A 6,474-nucleotide genomic window follows, 5' to 3' on the forward strand; every position below is an offset into this window, starting at 1 on the left:
TTCCGAGTGAAGTAGACCCGTCCCGCGGAGTGGAGACGCGCGGGGCGTCCGAGTGAAGTAGACCCGTCCCGCGGAGTGGAGACGCGCGGGGATTCCGAGTGAAGTAGACCCGTCCCGCGGAGTGGAGACGCGCGGGGCGTCCGAGTGAAGTAGACCCGTCCCGCGGAGTGGCGACGCGCGAGGCGTCCGAGTGAAGTAGACACGTCCTGTGGAGTGGTGATGCACGGGGCGGCCGTCAGACAAGTTGATGAAGTCGCGAACATCCGAGTGGCAATGATGCGCGGGTGTTTGAGTGCTAGCAGACTGCCCGAGTGGACCGTTGTTCCAGTGAGCTTTAGTCTCAGTCCGAGTAAAACCGCCGTGTACTGGAACTGGTCTGTGTAGTACTGTCGAGCAGCTGAAGCCAGAAGGAGTCGCTGCCGCGTGCCCGTTCAGTCGATGCCGGAAGGAGGGACCACCGAGTGCCTGAAGCTGTCCGGGAGTGCAATGCATCTGAGTGGATTCTCCCGAGTAACCGGGTCGTTCTCCCGAGTCTATCTGTGTTCAGTCCCGATGATGGAGGGAGGAGTCGCTTGACGCCGGAAGGAAGAGCTACTCTGCACCAGAGGGAGGAGACGATCGGGACCGGGTAAGGAGCTGCTCGGCGTCAGCTGTGTGTTATTTGTTTCCGTTCGAAAGATCCATCGTATGACCCTGCGAGTTTGCAAATAAAGCCACGGTTAAAATGCTGTGTGGTTATACCTGCATGCATGCACCCATTAATTGGTGCAGAAATAGCGGAAGTAAAGCGCTCTTTGGCCGCCGTAATCAGGTAACCGAGGCTGGAAATTCCCACTAACTGGCCGCTTAATGAGGCGGTCAATTAACTCCTCGGAAGGGTTATGAGGTCCACGTCCTGAACCTGTACGCGCATGCAGGAGGCTTTAATTAGTGGCAGTTAAGCAAGAGTTAAGGCCGTTCATGCATGTAAGGAAGTTTCCCTTTCCCATGGCCGTTTATCCCTTGCATGCAGGAAATAAATGGAAAGGAATTAAGGTTAGAAGGAAAATGAAAGATGGGGCGCAGAACTCCCTGGTCGAACACGGCAGCAGCGGTTTTTGGCCGCGATGGATCCGAGTGCGGGGCGGCATCTTCCTGCGAGGCCGCGCGTGGGCGGAGCTGATCGGAGACGTGGACGGCTCCGGCGTTGGTGCCGCGTGCCGCCCGTGCATCCAGCGCGGAGGTCACCGCGCGGCGGTTCACGAGGGACGCCCCCGCAACGTGCCGTGTCAGGGTATCGCGGAGAGGTGGCTTCAACGCCAGGCCTGCGCACGCGTCATAGTGACCACAGCTGAGCGCCCGTGTTGATAGATGGACTGTCGAGCGCCTGCGATCGTTGCAGCCGGCTGACGAGCGGTTTGAAGTTGATTGAGAATAGGAAGCAGGAGGTGCGGTCCGGCGCGCTGGCGGCCGTGCGTGAGGACGAATGACCACGACTCTTGGTGCACCGTGTTGATGCCCTTTTCCCTTCCTCGTCTCTTCTCTGATTTATTCATGCATGGGTGTGTCTGATCCTACAGGAGGAAAAGACAAACTCATTGTTAGACAATGTATTGTAAAGAGACTAGATCGAATGGATACTTCCCTGGTCCTTTTGTTTGTACGAATGGTGCGATGAGTAGAGCTCTAGCGGCCAATTTCTCTGGCGATGGTAGTTGATTTGCTGTTGAAGATTGGAGAAAAAACCATTTGCATCATGGTTCGATAGACGCCATGCCCCACGGTGGGCGCCAACTGTCGTGGTTCTAAGTCTGACAGTAAGAGAGGGGTAGGAGAACGGAGCATGATCTATCGAGATGCATATGGGTGACACGGTGGTTTTAGCGAGTTCGGGCCTCTCACGGTGGAGATAACAACCCTACGTCTCGTGCTCCGGAGAGGCTTTGTTTTATCTGAGTATATATCCGGAGATTACAATATGTGTGTGAGAGAGAGGAATGGATCCCCATGCCTGAGTTGAGTCCTGAGACTAATGGTGAAAAGAGAGAGAGGTGGAAGCCGAACCCCCTAGTCTAGTGGTGGGGGTGGCTTATATAGAGTGCGCCACCCCCTCACCTCCTATGTTACAAAGTGGGGTATGAATGCTATAATGACAGCCCACTATTAAGCCTTCACTATTAGAAAGATGCCGACTGCTTTGCTGCCTGCTGGTCTTCGTATATCCGAGTGAGTCGTACGGTCGAGTGGTGAACTGTCATCCGAGTGGATGGTATGTTGCTTGGTCGAGTGGATAGTATGCTACTTGTCCGAGTGGGCAGTGTGTCTGTATGAAATTGACCTGGACCCACATGTTGTGTGGACCCCACGCTTCATGATATTTCGACCCTTCGTGGGCCTACCTGTTATGTATATCCCCAACAGTACCAGAAGAGTAAGACTCGTGAGAACTCTCGGGTTCATAGGAATTATGGAAGGCATAAGTTCAACCCATCAGGGCATATTTTACGAATCTATACAACCATCAACCAAGCAAGAGATACGATTTCGAAAGCAGAGTACTGAAACCAAAGCAGGTGATACAATTTACCGAAGGTAGTATGTATGAGGGAAAAACTCACAAGATTTTGGATGTGAAGGGCACTGTCGGATAACAACCCAACAATGGATCTGGCGATTCACGACAGAGTTGAGGTGAGTATCGGTAATCAATCAGATGAAGAAGGGGATGCAAAGGCATCAGCTTATAGAAACTTATGAATAATTCGATGCTTGAGTACAAAGGAGTTATGGTTCCAAGATGAAGGATCAGAAGCAGAGGCTCTGATCAAAAGATGAGTAAGTTGAATAGACTTAGAGGTGCACCTGATCAAATCTTGATTGGGTAAGAACCAGCTCATATTCGAAACAATGCCTGAGCCGGAAAGAAAATTTCCAAGGATTAATTGATGATCGTGTGCATTCTCACAGATGCTGAATCAACAGGATCAGAATGTTAATCCCAAAGGATTTTAACGAATATCGCTAGACAAATGGAATTAACCAGAAAGCAAGTATGCAAGAATTCCAAGAGCAACAGGTTGTAGAGGATTTTCGGAAGATCAAATAGTATTTCGAAGAGTTTTGTGAACCACACGAACAACTGAGGATGAACTGATCCTCGGTGAGTGCGAGGAATTATTCGAAGGGGGGGTATTCATGGGGCAAAGAACTGCAAGGCAGTAAGCTCAAAGGATTCTCGAAAAATAGAGAATTTCGGGGCATCTTGTAATATCAGAAGCAACTAGGGAGGAAGGTACAAGCGGCAAGGATGTTATTCAAGGGGATTATCAGTGGTCAGGAACTGCAAGGCAGTTGGTACAGGGTCTCGAGAAACATCGAGGAGTATCCGCAGCATCTTCTGGCGAAGCAAGCGATCATCGATAATGTCGAGGCTCTCAGGGAGGAAGTGGGTACGAGAACCTAATGTCAGAGTTTAGTAAAATGGCTAACCCGAATAGAAGAGAGATCAGAGTCCCAGAGTATAGACGAGGAATAAAAGATCCTAATACCACCCAATGGCGACGTGGGCCTGTAAGCCACACAGCCAATGTTAGTAGAAGTTTTTCGGTGACTAGACTCAACTTCGTCCAAGGAGTTGGAAAGGGGCTACCTACAGGCAGTCGGCTCTGATACCAACTTGTGACGCCCTCGATTCAATCCTACACTAATCATACACGCAAATGTGTACGATCAAGATCAAGGACTCACGGGAAGATATCACAACACAACTCTAGACACGAATTAAAATAATACAAGCTTTATATTACAAGCCAGGGGCCTCGAGGGCTCGAATCCATAAGCTTGAAAACACAAGAGTCAGCGGAAGCAACAATATCTGAGTACAGACATGAGTTAAACAAGTTTGCCTTAAGAAGGCTAGCACAAAAGCAACCTTGATCGAAAAGGCAAGGCCTCCTGCCTGGGAGCCTCCTAACTACTCCTGGTCATCCGCGGTCTCCGTCACGTGGTAGTAGGCACCCTCGGGGTAGTAGTAGTCGTCAAAGGTGTCATCTGGCTCCTGGACTCCGTCATCTGGTTGCGTCATCCGAGAAGAATGGAAAAGGGGAAAAAGAGGGAGCAAAGCAACCGTGAGTACTCATCCAAAGTACTCGCAAGCAAGGATCTACACTACAGATGCAACATTATCAAAGGAAGGCTGTATATGTGGACTGGACTGCAGAAATGCCAGAATAGAGAGAAGGCCTAGTCCTATCGAAGACTAGCATCTTCTGGAAACCACCCTCTTGCAGCAAACAGGAGGGAGTAGAGTAGCATAAAGTAAAGTAGTAGTAGTGTTATCAACCTCGGCCAGAGATCCTTTCTCGACTCCCTGCGAGAAAGCAATCCCAGAGCCATACTATCCAATTATCATCACAATCCAATTCTCATCACCATCCAATTCTCATCACAAGTATCCAGTTCTAGTTGTATCGATCGGGATACAACTCCAAGTGTCCGTTACCGTAGGACAGGCTATCGATAGATGTTTTCTTCCCTGCAGGGGTGCACCAACTTACCCACCACACTCGCTTAACTCCGGCCGGACACACTTTCTTGGGTCATGCCAGGCCTCGGCCAAACAATACGCCGCAACCCGACCTAGGCTTAATAGAGAGGTCAAGCACGCCGGACTAAACCTATGCCCCCAGGGGTCATGGGCCATCGCCCGGGAACTCCTGCATGTTGCGTGGGCGGCCGGTGAGCAGACCTAGCTACCTCCCTAAAAAGGCAGGAGCTTACCAGTCCAACCCGGCACGCGCCGCTCCGTCGCTGACGTCTATTAAGCTTCGGCTGATGCATACGACGCAGAACACCCATACTATGCCCACGTGATGGTTAGTGCTATCAGGCCAGAGGCCCCTCGGATCAAATATCCAAATCGTAGTGGATTAGGAACGCGCGGTAACAAGAAGAGACTCACGAAAGATGTGACCCCGTTGCCCCGTCTCGAGGACTTGCGGCAAGGGCTAAGAATGCCCGGCCACGCCTCGTAATTATCTCACGGGCACCTTCCAGGTCAACCCGACTCCTCATCACTCGCAATTATGCTCGCGCGGGCACCCCTCAGGGTCGACCCGTCTTTAGTAACATGGTTCAGTGTAAAGTCATAGTAACCATAGTAACTGTGTGTTTAAACATGAAGGGGAAAACCCGAGGAATCACCCCCGGAGAATTCCACTCAATGTAATCATCAAGGTGATCGTAAGAGGAATCACCCCGAGGTTCACACTTGAGGGGTTGCACGACAGAGTCATATCGGAAGTGGTTAAGGTGGAATCACCCTCGATGACCACGACCGAATAGCTACACTACAGGGTTAACATTAGAAGTGCTGTAGAGGTCTCACCCTCGGCACTCGATAGTAACCCAGCAGTGTCGAACAACTAAGGGGAAAGTGATGTGCGGTGCCGGGGCCTGGTCTTCAGTCCCGTTGATCGGGTCTTCAATGATGAAGCAGGGGCAACAAGGACAAGGTGGGGGTCACTGATGGATCACTAACCAGCCTATACTAAGCAGTTTAGGATAATCAGATAAGGTACAACATCAGATACAAAAGCAGGCTATGCATCAGAATAGGAGCAATCAATAACAGTAGCAAAATCTAATGCAAGCATGAGAGAATGGAATGGGCGATATCGGGATGATCACAGGGGCAGCATCGGTCTCGGGGTCTACCAAAGAGAAGAGGGGGAAGAAACAGTAAATATAAAGCAAACATAGCATCACAAAGCAGAACATGGCAATATGCTGTGCCGGGAGTGACCTAACGCATGGCTACACGATATAGGTGAAGGGGGAAATCAACCGGGAATGTATTCCCGGTTCCGGACCCGTGTCACACAGATGACCGGAGGGGAAATGTTCCATGTTCAGCATGCTAGAGGCATGTGACAGCTGAATGGACCGCATTTTCAGATTCGTTGGATTTTTCTGGGCAACTTTCATATAGAAAACATTTTCATCGGAGTTACGGTTTATTTTCTATGAATTTTTAAAGTTTAAACAATATTCTGGAATTATTTAAAAAAACAGAAAAGGAATATGACGTCATCATGACGTCATAGAGAAGTCAACAGTCAGCAGGGCGGCTGACTAGGTCAAACCTGGCCTGTGGGTCCAGCGGGACCCACATGTCAGCCTCTGTTAGTCTAACAGTGTAATAAACTAACTAATCTAGGTTAATTAGCTACTGGACCCCACCTGTCATAGACTAATTGGCTAAACTAATTAGTTTTAATTATTAAAACAATTTAGTTAGAAAAAGCGGCGGGGCCCGCGTGTCAGTGGCTGGGGCCTGCCCAGTCAGCACAGTTGACCTCGGTCAACTGGCCAGCCTGGGCCCCTGGGACCACCAGGTAGTGACCCTGGGGGGTGGCCCCGGTCGGCCACATTAGCGCGAGTGCCGGCGTCTAGCCGCCGGTGGCAAAAAACCACCGCGGAAGCACGACCAGCGGG

This window comes from Triticum dicoccoides, chromosome 4A, assembly GCF_002162155.2.
Source record: "Triticum dicoccoides isolate Atlit2015 ecotype Zavitan chromosome 4A, WEW_v2.0, whole genome shotgun sequence".
NCBI lineage: Eukaryota > Viridiplantae > Streptophyta > Magnoliopsida > Poales > Poaceae > Triticum > Triticum dicoccoides.